We start from the raw sequence: 16,590 nt of genomic DNA, 5'->3' as shown, positions 1-16,590 counted from the left end.
TCCCAAGGCTAATTAAGAGCAAGCAAGGGAATTATTAAGAAATAAAGTCCAATCACAGTTGTAAGTTTAAAGGTCCCGATGGTTTTACCCCCCGTTGATTAACCATGAATTAATATAACATGAATATCTAAGAATTGGGACAAGGTTTCTGTCAAGCTCCAGTTGTCCCTCCTATCATCATGCAACGGTGATAACCTCATGCAGTCCCCAACATATGTGTGAACACATATATCAGTACAAGAAATCATCCTAGAAGATAACAAATACTTATATACAAACCATCAACAAATTATCTCACAATTGCCAAGAACAAGTCACTACTCAAACAAATATATACAAGTACAATACATCATGGGAAAATGATAGATTGCCTCACACATCATGTTTCTCACGAGATAACAAAGGGTAGATGAAGATGGTGTTGAGGATGTTGTTGAAGATTGTTAGGGCAATATGCTTGTTGTATTACCAGGGGGCCAAAGGCCACAATATATAGTACATGTACATGTGCAAACATGCAGGAAGCCCCCTAACATATGGGGAAACTACAAGATACAGATATATACATCTAACACCCCCCTCAAACTCATGGTGGATCCACAACACTGAGTTTGGAGAGTGAGAAGTCATGTTGCGCTCGAGTCTGTGCCTTTGTAAAGAAATCCGCTAACTGCAAATCTGAAGACACATAATGAACCGCAACAACCTCATCCTGCACCTGAGCACGTGTATAAAAAGCATCAACACCAATATGCTTGGTCAGCTCATGCTTGACCGGATCACGTGCAATACTGATAGCACCTGTACCGTCAGACAAAAGTGGAGTGGGTGTCGTAATAGAGACCCCAAAATCTGCAAGCAACCACCGTAACCAGGTCACCTCAGCAACAACAAAACCATAGCCCGCAACTCAGCCTCAACACTCGAACGGGAAACTGCTACCTGTTTCTTCGTCTTCCAAGCAACAAGTGAACTACCAAGAAACACACAGTAAGCAGAAAGTGAACGACGATCCGTAGGATCACTCGCCCATGTAGCGTCCGAGTAGCACTAGAGCTGGAGAGAACTGGAACGGGGAAAGAAAAGGCGATGAGTGATCGTGCCACGAAGATAACGAAGAACACGGAGGAGATGACTGTAGTGAACATTGGTAGGAGCTGAGACAAACTGACTCAGAATATGAATAGGATAAGAAATATCAGGACGAGTGACAGCAAGATAAACAAGACTCCCAACAAGATGGCGATAACGAGTGGGATCAGGAAGAGGATCACCATCAGTAGGACGAAGCTTAACATTAAGCTCCATAGGAGTATCAACCGCGTGCTCATCACCAAGAGCAGCACGGGCAAGAAGATCCTGAATATAATTTTTCCTGAGAGATAGAAAAGCCATCAGAAGTGGAAGAAACCTCAATGCCAAGAAAATAGCGAAGATGACCAAGATTAGTCATCAGAAACTGATCTCAAAGACAAGCCTTGACAAATGCAATATACTCAGGATCATCACCAGTAATGATCATATCATCAACATAGAGAAGAAGAAGAGTGCGTCCACGAGAAGAATTGTGAACGAAAAGTGTTGGATCATGAAAACTAGGAGAGAAACCAGCAGCAGTCGGGCGAAACGCTCAAACCAGGCACAAGGGGCCTGTTTGAGACCATAGAGAGAACATCGAAGACGACAAACCATCCCATCAGGAACAGAATACCCAGGAGGAGGCTACATGTAAACCTCCTCACTCAACTCGCCATTAAGAAAAGCGTTCTGAACATCAAGCTGGGACACAGACCAGCGCCAGACAGAAGCAACAACAAGAAGAGTACACACAATGGTCATATGAGCCACAGGGACAAAAGTCTCATCATAGTCACGGCCGTGCTCCTGCTGAAAGCCACGATCCACAAGACGCGCTTTATAGCGTTCAAGTGATCCAACAGAGCGGGTCTTAATTGAAGGAGATATGCCCAAGAGGCAATAATAAAAGTGGTTATTATATATCTTTATGTTTATGATAAATTTTTATATACCATGCTATAATTGTATTAACCGAAACATTGATACATGTGTGATAAGTAAACAACAAAGAGTCCCTAGTATGCCTCTTAACTAGCTTGTTGATTAATGGATGATTAGTTTCATAATCATAAACATTGGATGTTATTAATAACAAGGTTATATCATTGTATGAATGATGTAATGGACACACCCAATTAAGCGTAGCATAAGATCACGTCATTAAGTTATTTGCTATAAGCTTTCGATACATAGTTACCTAGTCCTTATGACCATGAGATCATATAAATCACTTATACCGGAAAGGTACTTTGATTACATCAAATGCCACTGCGTAAATGGGTGGTTATAAAGGTGGGATTAAGTATCCGGAAAGTATGAGTTGAGGCATATGGATCAACAGTGGGATTTGTCCATCCCGATGATGGATAGATATACTCTGGGCCCTCTCGATGGAATGTCGTCTAATGTCTTGCAAGAATATGAATAAAGTTCATAAGAGACCACATACCACAGTACGAGTAAAGAGTACTTGTCAGGAGACGAGGTTGAACAAGGTATAGAGTGATACCGATGATCAAACCTCGGACAAGTAAAATATCTCGTGACAAAGGGAACTGGTATCGTATGTGAATGGTTCATTCGATCACTAAAAGTCATCGTTGAATATGTGGGAGCCATTATGGATCTCCAGATCCCGCTATTGGTTATTGGTCGGAGAGAGTACTCAACCATGTCCACATAGTTCACGAACCGTAGGGTGACACACTTAAGGTTTGATGTTAAAATGGTAGAACTTGAATATGGAATGGAGTTCGAAGATTTGTTCGAAGTCCCGGATGGGATCCCGGACATCACGAGGAGTTCCGGAATGGTCCGGAGAATAAGATTCATATATAGGAAGTCATTTTATAAGATTTAAAATGATTCGGAAGGTTATACGGAAGGTTCTAGAAGGTTCTAGAAAAGTCCGGAAGAAATCACTAAGGAAGGCGGAGTCCCGGAGGGACTCCACCTCCCATGGCCGGCCAACCCTAGGAGGGGGGAGTCCACCTTGGGCTCCACCAAGGTGGCCGGCCAACCCCCCACATGGAAGGGGGAATCCCACCCCAAGTGGGATTCCCACCTTGGGTAGGTTTCCCTATCACATGGAAGGTTTTGGGTTCGGGTCTTATTCGAAGACTTGTAGTCCAACACTTGGGGCTTCCACCTATATAATGAGGGGCCAAGGGGAGGGGGCCGGCCACCCCAAGACCACAGCCTGGCCGCACCCCCTTAGTGGCCGGCCACCCCCTCCCAAACCCTAGCCGCCCCCTCTCTCCTCTAACGCTCCCGCACGCTTAGCGAAGCTCTGCCGGAGTTCTCCACCACCACCGCCACCACGCCGTCGTGCTGCAGGATTCAAGAGGATACTACTACTTCCGCTGCCCGCTGGAACGGGGAGGTGGACGTCGACTTCATCAACACCGAACGTGTGACCGAGTACGGAGGTGCTGCCCGATTGTGGCACCGTGATCAAGATCTTCTACGCGCTTTTGCAAGCGGCAAGTGAACGTCTACCGCAGCAACAAGAGCCTCATCTTGTAGGCTTTGGAACTCTTCAAGGCTGAGTCTCGATCATCCCCTCGTTGCTACCGTCTTCTAGATTGCATCTTGGCTTGGATTGCGTGTTCGCGGTAGGAAATTTTTTGTTTTATATGCAACGAATCCCTACATTAATTTTATAGACCCACTTACACGTGATAGGACGAACACCAGAAGGGGGAGAAACAAGATCCCAGGTGCCAGTGTGCTCAAGCGCAGCAATCTCCTCAGCCATGCTAAAGCTGCCATTCAGGATGACGCTCGGCATCCCGATAAGAAGTCATCTCAGAAACAAAAGAGAGATCATACTGACTAAGAGAGTAACCGGCTGGAGGATGACGCTGACGAACAGGCCGGGAAGGAGGGAGCTCATCGGTAGAAGATGACTCATCAGAAGAAAAGGAAGAAGGAACAGCATCGGAAGGATCCGAAGCCGCAGAATGGGGAGTACTAGGGTAACTAGACGGAGGAGAGGATGGCGCCGAAGCCAAAGGAGGCACATCAGAACTAGGAGGAGGAGGAGAAGGAACAGCAGGGGGTGCTTGATGTCTACGTTCCCCCTCCTTTCCTGTAGACAGTGTTGGGCCTCCAAGAGCAGAGGTTTGTAGAACAGCAGCAAGTTTTCCCTTAAGTGGATCACCCAAGGTTTATCGAACTCAGGGAGGAAGAGGTCAAAGATATCCCTCTCATGCAACCCCGCAACCACAAAGCAAGAAGTCTCTTGTGTCCCCAACACACCTAATAGGTGCACTAGTTCGGCGAAGAGATAGTGAAATACAGGTGGTATGAATATATAGGAGCAAGAGCAACGGTGCCGTAAAATAGCTTGTCGGCGTGTAGTTGATGGTGGTAGTATTGCAGCAGTAGTAACACAAGTGAAACAAGTAAACAAGCAGTTGTAACGCAGCAGTATTTAGGAACAAGGCCTAGGGATTACACTTTCACTAGTGGACACTCTCAACATTGATCACATAACAGAATAGATAAATGCATACTCTACACTTTTGTTGGATGATGAACACATTGCGTAGGATTACACGAACCCTCAATGCCGGAGTTAACAAGCTCCACAATAATGCTCATGTTTTAGTAACCTTATAGTGTAAGATAGATCAACAGACTAAACCAAGTACTAACATAGCATGCACACTCGTCACCTTCATGCATATGTAGGAGGAATAGATCACATCAATATTATCATAGCAATAGTTAACTTCGCAATCTACAAGAGATCATGATCATAGCATAAACCAAGTACTAACACGGTGCACACACTGTCACCTTTACACACGTGCAGGAGGAATAGAACTACTTTAATAACTTTGCTAGAGTAGCACATAGATAAATTGTGATACAAACTCATATGAATCTCAATCATGTAAAGCAGCTCATGAGATCATTGTATTGAGGTACATGGAAGAGAGATGAACCACATAGCTACCGGTACAGCCCCGAGCCTCGATGGAGAACTACTCCCTCCTCATGGGAGCAGCAGCGGTGATGAAGATGGCGGTGGAGATGGCAGCGGTGTCGATGGAGAAGCCTTCCGGGGCACTTCCCCGCTCCGGCAGCGTGCCGGAACGAGACTCCTGTCCCCGCGATCTTGGCCTCGCGATGGCGGCGGCTCTGGAAGGTTTCTGTGGGTTTCGTCGAACTTATCAGGGTTTTCGATCCAGGGGCTTTATATAGGCGAAGAGGCGGCGCAGGAGGGTCGAAGGGGCGACGACACCATAGGGCGGCGCGGCCAGGGCCCGGGCCGCGCCGGCCTATGGTCCGGGGGCCCGTGCCCCCCTCCGGTCCTTCCCGGGTGTTCCGGATGCTTCCGGTGAAAATAGGAACTTGGGCGTTGATTTCGTCCGATTCCGAGAATATTTCGTTACTAGGATTTCGAAACCAAAAACAGCAGAAAACAGAACCGGCACTTCGGCATCTTGTTAATAGGTTAGTTCCGTAAAATGCACGAATATGACATAAAGTGTGCATAAAACATGTAGATAACATCAATAATGTGGCATGGAACATAAGAAATTATCGATACGTCGGAGACGTATCAGCATCCCCAAGCTTAGTTCTCGCTCGTCCCGAGCAGGTAAAACGATAACACAGATAATTTCTGGAGTGACATGCCATCATAACCTTGATCATACTATTTGTAAAGCATATGTAGTGAATGCAGCAATCCAAGACAATGGTAATGACATGAGTAAACAACTGAATCATATAGCAAAGACTTTTCATGAATAGTACTTTCGAGACAAGCATCAATAAGTCTTGCATAAGAGTTACTCATAAAGCAATAAATTCATAGTAGAGACATTGAAGCAACACAATGGAAGATTAAGTTTCAGCGGTTGCTTTCAACTTGTAACATGTATATCTCATGGATTGTTGTCAATGCAGAGCAATATAACAAATGCAATAAGCAAGTATGTAAGAATCAATGCACAGTTCACACAAATGTTTGCTTCTTGAGGTAGAGAGAGATAGGTGAACTGACTCAACAATAAAAGTAAAAGAATGGTCCTTCAAAGAGGAAAGCATCGATTGCTATATTTGTGCTAGAGCTTTGATTTTAAAAGCATGAAACAATTTTGTCAACGGTAGTAATAAAGCATATGTATCATGTAAATTATATCTTACAAGTTGCAAGCCTCATGCATAGTGTACTAATAGTGCCCGCACCTTGTCCTAATTAGCTTGGACTACCGGATCATCACAATGCACATGTTTTAACCAAGTGTCACAAAGGGGTACCTCTATGCCGCCTCGTACAAAGGTCTAAGGAGAAAGCTCACATTGGATTTCTCGCTATTGATTATTCTTCAACTTAGACATCCATACCGGGACAACATAGACAACGGATAATGGACTCCTCTTTTATGCATAAGCATGTAACAACAATTAATAATTTTCTCATTTGAGATTGAGGATATATGTCCAAAACTGAAACTTCCACCATGGATCATGGCTTTAGTTAGCGGCCCAATGTTCTTCTCTAACAATATGCATGCTTAACCATAGGGTGGTAGATCGCTCTTACTTCGGACAAGACGAACATGCATAGCAACTCACATGAAATTCAACAAAGAGTAGTTGATGGCGTCCCCAGTGAACATGGTTATCGCACAACAAGCAACTTAATAAGAGATAAAGTGCATAAGTACATATTCAATACCACAATAGTTTTTAAGCTATTTGTCCCATGAGCTATATATTGCAAAGGTGAATGATGGAATTTTAAAGGTAGCACTCAAGCAATTTACTTTGGAATGGCGGAAAATACCATGTAGTAGGTAGGTATGGTGGACACAAATGGCATAGTGTTGTTTGGCTCAGGATTTGGATGCATGAGAAGTATTCCCTCTCGATACAAGGTTTAGGCTAGCAAGGTTGTTTGAAGCAAACACAAGCACGAACTAGTACAGCAAAACTCACATAAAAGACATATTACAAGCATTATAAAACTATACATCGTCTTCCTTGTTGTTCAAACATCTTACTAGAAAATATCTAGACTCTAGAGAAACCACTCATGCAAACCAAATTTTAACAAGCTCTATGTATTTCTTCACTAATAGGTGCAAGGTATATGATGCAAGAGCTTAAACAAGAGCACAACAATTGCCAAGTATCAAGTTATTCAAGACATCATACCAATTACTACATGTAGCATTTTCCAATTCCAACCATATAATAATTAACGAAGCAGTTTCAACCTTCGCCATGAAAATTAAAAGCTAAGAACACATGTGTTCATACGAACCAGCGGAGCGTGTCTCTCTCCCACACAAGCATTTATTCAAACAAAAACAAAAACAAGAAACATACAGACGCTCCAAGTAAAGTGCATAAGATGTGACGGAATAAAAATATAGTTTCAGGGAGGAACCCGATAATGTTGTCGATGAAGAAGGGGATGCCTTGGGCATCCCCAAACTTAGACGCTTGAGTCTTCTTGATATATGCAGGGGTGAACCACCGGGGCATCCCCAAGCTTAGAGCTTTCACTCTTCTTGATCATAGTATATCATCCTCCTCTCTTGACCCTTGAAAACTTCCTTCACACCAAACTTCTCATAAACTTCATTAGAGGGGTTAGTACATAATCAAAAACTCACATGTTCAGAGGTGACACAATCATTCTTAACACTTCTGGACATTGCTCAAAGCTACTGGAAGGTAATGGAACAAAGAAATCCACCCAACACAGCGGAAGAAGCAATGCGAAATAAAAAGGCAGAATCTGTCAAAACAGAACAGTCCGTAAAGACGAATTTCTAATAAATAATTCCGTTGCTCAGATCAGAAAACTCAAAACTAATGAAAGTTGCGTACATATCTGAGGAACACGCACGTAAATTGGCATATTTTTCTGATTTTTCTACAGAGAGAAAATCCCAGATTCGTGACAGATAGAAATCTGTTTCTGCGCAGAAATCCAAATCTAGTATCAACCTTCGATTAGAGGCTTCACTTGGCACAACAAAACACAAAACTAAGATAAGGAGAGGTTGCTACAGTAGTAAACAACTTCCAAGACACAAATATAAATCAAAATACTGTAGCAAAATAACACATGGGTTATCTCCCAAGAAGTTCTTTCTTTATAGCCATTAAGATGGGCTCAGCAGTTTTAATGATCCATTCGCAGGAAATAGTATTCGAAGCAAAAGAGAGCTTCAAGAGGCAAATTCAAAACAAATTTAAGTCTAACATGCTTCCTATGCATAGGAATCTTGTAAAGAAACAAGTTCATGAAGAGCAAAGTAACAAGCATAGGAAGATAAAACAAGTGTAGCTTCAAAAATTTCAGCACATAGAGAGGTGTTTTAGTAACATGAAAATTTCTACAACCATATTTTCCTCTCTCATAATAACTTTCAGTAGCAACATGAGCAAACTCAACAATATAACTATCACATAAAGCATTCTTATCATGAGTCTCATGCATAAAATTATTACTCTCCACATAAGCATAATCAATTTTATTAGTAATAGTGGGAGCAAATTCAACAAAGTAGCTATCATTATTATTCTCATCAAGTGTAGGAGGCATAGTATAATCACAACAAAATTTACTCTCCATAGTAGGTGGCACCAAAAGACCACTATCATTATAATCATCATAAATAGGAGGCAAAGTATCATCAAAGAAAATTTTCTCCTCAATGCTTGGGGGACTAAAAAGATCATGAAAACCAGCTTCCCCAAGCTTAGAATTTTCCATATCATTAGCAACAATAGTGTTCAAAGCATTCATACTAACATGTTCCATGGGTTTTTTAATTTTCGGATCAAACCATCCATGTCTTAAGTCAGGAAATAGAATAAGAAGCTCATTTTTGTCCATTATGCCAAACTAGTGTAAACAAGAAACAAAAAGATGCAATTGCAGGATCTAAAGGAAATAGCTTCGAGTACTTACAACGGCGAAAATAGCTTAGTAGCCGAGGTCCGGAGTGTGAGTACCTTTTACCTTTCCTCCCCGGCAACGGCGCCAGAAAATAGCTTGATGTCTACGTTCCCCCTCCTTTCCTGTAGACAGTGTTGGGCCTCCAAGAGCAGAGGTTTGTAGAACAGCAGCAAGTTTTCCCTTAAGTGGATCACCCAAGGTTTATCGAACTCGGGGAGGAAGAGGTCAAAGATATCCCTCTCATGCAACCCCGCAACCACAAAGCAAGAAGTCTCTTGTGTCCCCAACACACCTAATAGGTGCACTAGTTCAGCGAAGAGATAGTGAAATACAGGTGGTATGAATATATAGGAGCAAGTAGCAACGGTGCCGTGAAAATAGCTTGCCGGCGTGTAGTTGATGGTGGTAGTATTGCAGCAGTAGTAACACAATGAAACGAAGAAACAAGCAAGTAGTAACGCAGCAGTATTTAGGAACAAGGCCTAGGGATTACACTTTCACTAGTGGACACTCTCAACATTGATCACATAACAGAATAGATAAATGCATACTCTACACTTTTGTTGGATGATGAACACATTGCGTAGGATTACACGAACCCTCAATGCCGGAGTTAACAAGCTCCACAATAATGCTCATGTTTTAGTAACCTTATAGTGTAAGATAGATCAACAGACTAAACCAAGTACTAACATAGCATGCACACTGTCACCTTCATGCATATGTAGGAGGAATAGATCACATCAATATTATCATAGCAATAGTTAACTTCGCAATCTACAAGAGATCATGATCATAGCATAAACCAAGTACTAACACGGTGCACACACCGTCACCTTTACACACGTGCAGGAGGAATAGAACTACTTTAATAACTTTGCTAGAGTAGCACATAGATAAATTGTGATACAAACTCATATGAATCTCAATCATGTAAAGCAGCTCATGAGATCATTGTATTGAGTTACATGGAAGAGAGATGAACCACATAGCTACCGGTACAGCCCCGAGCCTCGATGGAGAACTACTCCTCCTCATGGGAGCAAGCAGCGGTGATGAAGATGGCGGTGGAGATGGCAGCGGTGTCGATGGAGAAGCCTTCCGGGGCACTTCCCCGCTCCGGCAGCGTGCCGAACAGAGACTCCTGTCCCCTGCATCTTGGCCTCGCGATGGCGGCGGCTCTGGAAGGTTTCTGTGGGTTTCGTCGAACTTATCAGGGTTTTCGATCCAGGGGCTTTATATAGGCGAAGAGGCGGCGCAGGAGGGTCGAAGGGGCGACGACACCATAGGGCGGCGCGGCCAGGGCCTGGGCCGCGCCGGCCTATGGTCTGGGGGCCCAATGCCCCCCTCTGGTCCTTCCCGGTGTTCCGGATGCTTCCGGTGAAAATAGGAACTTGGGCGTTGATTTCGTCCGATTCCGAGAATATTTCGTTACTAGGATTTCCGAAACCAAAAACAGCAGTAAAACATGAACCGGCACTTCGGCATCTTGTTAATAGGTTAGTTCTAGAAAATGCACGAATATGACATAAAGTGTGCATAAAATATGTAGATAACATCAATAATGTGGCATGGAACATAAGAAATTATCGATACGTCGGAGACGTATCAGTGCATCCGGAAAAAGAAGAAAAGAGATATCTGTTGTCTACTGTTGGCTTCTTTTCCTATAGAAAGTGTTGGGCCTCCAAGAGCAGAGGTTTGTAGAACAGCAGCAAGTTTTCCCTTAAGTGGATCACCCAAGGTTTATCGAACTCGGGGAGGAAGAGGTCAAAGATATCCCTCTCAAGCAACCCTGCAATTACGATACAAGAAGTCTCTTGTGTCCCCAACACACCTAATACACTTGTCAGATGTATAGGGTTCGGCGAAGAGATAGTGAAATACAAGTAATATGGATGTATATGAGCGGTAATAGCAATCTAAAATAAATATGGCAGCGAGTAAACATGCAGTGGAACAGTAAATAAACGGAGATTCGATGTTTGGAAACAAGGCCTAGGGATCATACTTTCACTAGTGGACACTCTCAACATTGCAATCACAATGGAATATAAATATAAGCACTTCACTATGCTATTCTGAATTACTCTCTGGCAAGATAACGAACACTAATTCATCATGTAGGTAAACCTTAAAGATGTATTCCCAAGTACTAATAAACACCCCATGCTGTCACTGTGAGCATTCATAGGAGGTACTAACACACCACAATTTCATAGAGACATCCAACTCAAATCATAATCCAGTGAACAAGTATTCTGTGAAATATAGCCTAAGAGACCCACACGGTGCACACACTGTCACCTTTACACACGTGGGACAAGCAGTCTCCGGAGATCACATAAGTAAAATCCACTTGAATAGCATAACGATATCTAGATTACAAAGCTCATCATATGGTTCTCAATCATGTAAGGCAGCTCATGAGATCATTGTATTGAAGTACATGGGAGAGAGATTAACCACATAGCTACCGGTACAGCCCTTAGCCTCGAGGGAGAACTACTCCCTCCTCATCATGGGAGACAGCAGCGGTGATGAAGATGGCGGTGGTGTCGATGGAGATGCCTTCCGGGGGCAATTCCCCGTCCCGGCGGCGTGCTGGAACAGAGACTTCTGTCCCCCGAATCTTGGCTTCGCGATGGCGGCGGCTCTGGAAGGTTTTCCGTATCGTGGCTTATTCGTTTAGGGTTTTCGCGACGGAGGCTTTAAGTAGGCGGAAGGGCAGCCTCGGATGGGCCCTAGTGGGGCCACACCATAGGGGGACGCGCCCCACCCCTTTGCCGCGCCGCCCTGGCGTGTGGGGCCCCCCTGGCTCCCCTCTGGTCTCTCTCCGGTGTTCTGGAAGCTTCATGGAAATATAAGATCGTGGGCGTTGATTTCGTCCAATTCCGAGAATATTTCCTGTGTAGGATTTCTGAAACCAAAAACAGCAGAAAACAGGAACTGGCTCTTCGGCCTCTTGTTAATAGGTTAGTGCCGGAAAATGCATAAATATGACATAAAGTGTGTATAAAACATGTGAGTATCATCAATAAAGTAGCATGGAACATAAGAAATTATAGATACGTTGGAGACGTATCAGCATCCCAAGCTTAGTTCCTACTCGTCCTCGAGTAGGTAAACGATAACAAAGATAATTTCTGAAGTGACATGCTACTTACATAATCTTGATCATACTAATGTAAAGCATATGAGATGAATGCAGCGATTCAAAGCAATGGTAAAGACAATGACTAAACAACTGAATCATATAGCAAATACTTTTCATGAATAGTACTTTCAAGACAAGCATCAATAAGTCTTGCATAAGAGTTAACTCATAAAGCAATAAATTCTTAGTAGAAGCATTGAAGCAACACAAAGGAAGATTTAAGTTTCAGCAGTTGCTTTCAACTTTCAACATACATATCTCATAGATAATTGTCAACACAAAGTAATATAATAAGTGCAATAAGAAAGCATGTAAGAATCAATGCACAGTTGACACAAGTGTTTGCTTCTAAGATGGAAGGAAGTAGATAAACTGACTCAACATAAAAGTAAAAGAATGGCCCTTCGCAGAGGGAAGCAGGGATAAATCATGTGCTAGATCTTTTCAAGTTTTGAAATCATAAAGAGAGCATAAAAGTAAAATTTTGAGAGGTGTTTGTTGTTTTCAACGAATGGTAGTGGGCACTTCTAACCCCCTTGCCAAACAGACTTTCAAAGAGCGGCTCCCATGAAGGACGTTATTTCTACCACCAAGGTAGATCATCCCTCTTCTCTTTTGTTTACACATGTACTTTAGTTTGGTTTATTTTTATTTTTAGGTGACACTCCTTCCAACCTTTGGTTTCACAAGCCATGGCTAACCGAATCCTCGGGTGCCGTCCCACAATCACATACCATGAAGGAGTGTCTATTTGTTTTAGTTTTATTTAGAGATGACACTCCTCCCCACCTTTGCTTTCTCAAGCCATGGCTAACCGAATCCTCGGGTGCCTTCCAACATTTCACATACCATGGAGGAGTGTCCATTTGCAAAATTAAGTTGCTTACTGACGAATTAGAGCAAAACATTGTGAAGAGAATTATTAATGAAAGTTAATTAATTGGGGCTGGGAACCCCGTTGCCGGCTCTTTTTGCAAAATTGGTGAAAGTCTGCCCAACAAGATTGAAAGATAAAACACCACATACTTCCTCATGAGCTATAAAACATTGACACAAATAAGAGATAATAACTTTTGAATTTTTTAAAGGTAGCACACGAAGTATTTACTTGGAATGGCAGAAAAATGCCATGTAGTAGGTAGGTATGGTGGACACAAATGGCATAGTTTTTGGCTCAAGGATTTGGATGCACGAGAAGTATTCCCTCTCAGTACAAGGCTTAGGCTAGCAAGGTTGTTTGAAGCAAACACAAGTATGAACCGGTACAGCCAGAAACTTACATAAGAACATATTGCAAGCATTACAAGACTCTACACTGTCTTCCTTGTTGTTCAAACCCTCACCAGAAAATATCTAGACTTTAGAGAGACCAATCATGCAAACCAAATTTTAACAAGCTCTATGTAGTTCTTCATTAATGGGTGCAAAGTATGTGATGCAAGAGCTTAAACATGATCTATATGAGCACAACAATTGCCAAGTATCAAATTATTCAAGACATTATACCAATTACCACATGTAGCATTTTCTGTTTCCAACCATATAACAACGAACGAAGCAGTTTTCAACCTTCGCCATGAACATTAAAAGTAAATCTAAGAACACATGTGTTCATATGCAACAGCGGAGCGTGTCTCTCTCCCACACAAGCATGAATTTATTCAGAGAATGAAAATAACAAAACGAAAATAAAAGCACACAGACGCTCCAAGTAAAGTACATAAGATGTGACGAGAATAAAAATATAGTTTCACTAGAGGTGACCTGATAATTTGTCGATGAAGAAGGGGATGCCTTGGGCATCCCCAAGCTTAGATGTTTGAGTCTTCTTGAAATATGCAGGGATGAACCACGGGGGCATGCCCAAGCTTAGACTTTTCACTCTTCTTAATCATATATCATCCTCCTCTCTTGACCCTTGAAAACTTCCTCCACACCAAACTCAAAACAAACTCATTAGAGGGTTAGTGCATAATCAAAAATTCACATGTTCAGAGGTGACACAATTATTTTTAACACTTCTGGACATTGCCCAAGGCTACTTAAAGTTAATGGAAGAAAGAAATCCATCCAACACAGCAAAAGAGGCAATGCGAAATAAAAGGCAGAATCTGTCAAAACAGAACAGTCCGTAAGGACGAATTTTTCTGGGGCACTAAACTTGCTCAGATGAGAAAACTCAAAACTAATGCAAGTTGTGTACATATCTGAGGATCACTCACGTAAATTGGCAGATTTTTCTGAGTTACCTACAGAGAACCCTTCCCAAATTCGTGACAGAAAGAAATCTGTTTCTGCGCAGAAATCCAAATCTAGTATCAACCTTCTATTAGAGACTTCACTTGGCACAACAATGCAATAAAATAAAGATAAGGAGAGGTTGATACAGTAGTAACAACTTCCAAGACTCAAATATAAATCAAAAGTGCTGTAGTAAAATAAAAACATGGGTTATCTCCCAAGAAGTGCTTTCTTTATAGCCATTAAGATGGGCTCAGTGATTTTAATGATGCACTCCCAAGAAATAAGAGTTGAAGCAAAAGAGAGCATCAAAAAGCAAATTCAAAACAGATTTAAGCCTAACCCACTTCCTATGAAAAGGAATCTTGTAAATAAACAAGTTCATGAAGAGCAAAGTGACAAGCATAGAAAGATAAAACAAGTGTAACTTCAAAAATTTCAGCATATAGAGAGGTGTTTTAGTAACATGAAAATTTCTACAGCCATATTTTCCTCTCTCATAAAGATTTTCAGTAGCATCATGAAAAAACTCAACAATATAACTATCAAATGAAACATTCTTATCATGAGCTACATGCATAAAATTATTACTACTCCCAACATAAGCATAGTCATTCTTATTAATTGTAGTGGGAGCAAATTCAACAAAGTAGCTATCATTATTATTCTCATCAAGTGTAGGAGGCATAGTATAATCATAGTAAAATTTATCCTCCATAGTAGGCGGCACCAAAATACCACTATCATTATAATCATCATAAATAGGAGGCAAAGTATCATCAAAGTAAATTTTCTCCTCCATGCTTGGAGGACTAAAAAAATCATGCTCATCAAAACCAGCTTCCCCAAGCTTAAATTCTTCCATAGCATTATCAACAATGGTGTTCATACTAATAACATTGCTACTAGCATGCAAATAAGGTTCCATAGGTTTTTAAATTTTCGCATCACAAAGTTTATGTCTTAACTCAGGAAATAAATTAAAAAGCTCACTATTGTTTTCCATTATGCCTAACTAGTGAAAAATAAAAACAAGAAACAAAAATATGCAATTGCAGGATCTAAAGGAAATAGCTTCGAGCACTCACACACCGGCAACAGTGCTAGGAAATAGCTTAGTAGTCGGAGGATGTGAATACCTTTTACCTTACCTCCCCGGCAACGGCGCCAGAAAATAGCTTGTTGTCTACTGTTGGCTTCTTTTCCTGTATACAGTGTTGGGCCTCCAAGAGTAGAGGTTTGTAGAACAGCAGCAAGTTTTCCCTTAAGTGGATCACCCAAGGTTTATCCAACTCAGGGAGGAAGAGGTGATACGTCTCCGACGTATCGATAATTTCTTATGTTCCATGCCACATTATTGATGTTATCTACATGTTTTATGCACACTTTATGTCATATTCGTGCATTTTCTGGAACTAACCTATTAACAAGATGCCGAAGTGCCAGTTCTGTTTCTGCTGTTTTTGGTTTCAGAAATCCTAGTAACGAAATATTCTCGGAATCGGACGAAATCAACGCCCAAGTTCCTATTTTCATCGGAAGCATCCAGAACACCCGGGAAGGACCAGAGGGGAGCCCTAGGGGCCCCACACCACACCCCGGCGCGGCCAGGGGGGGCCGCGCCCCCCTATAGTGTGGGCCCCCCAGAAGCCCTCCTGCGCCGCCTCTTCGCCTATATAAAGCCCCTGACCTAAAAACCTCGACACCAATTGACGAAACTCCAGAAAGACTCCAGGGGCGCCGCCACCGTCGCGAAACTCCAATTCGGGGACGGAACTGCGTTCCGGCACCTGCCGGGACGGGGAAGTGCCCCGGAAGGCTTCTCCATCGACACCGCTGCCATCTCCACCGCCATCTTCATCACCGCTGCTGCTCCCATGAGGAGGGAGTAGTTCTCCATCGAGGCTCGGGGCTGTACCGGTAGCTATGTGGTTAATCTCTCTCCTATGTACCTCAATACAATGATCTCATGAGCTGCTTTACATGATTGAGATTCATATGAGTTTTGTATCACTACTATCTATGTGCTACTCTAGCAAAGTTATTAAAGTAGTTCTATTCCTCCCGCACGTGTGTAAAGGTGACGAGTGTGTGCACCGTGTTAGTACTTGGTTTATGCTATGATCATGATCTCTTGTAGATTGCGAAGTTAACTATTGCTATGATAATATTGATGTGA

Source organism: Lolium rigidum, chromosome 6 (genome assembly GCF_022539505.1).
Source record: "Lolium rigidum isolate FL_2022 chromosome 6, APGP_CSIRO_Lrig_0.1, whole genome shotgun sequence".
NCBI lineage: Eukaryota > Viridiplantae > Streptophyta > Magnoliopsida > Poales > Poaceae > Lolium > Lolium rigidum.
This window is presented reverse-complemented; position numbering follows the sequence as displayed.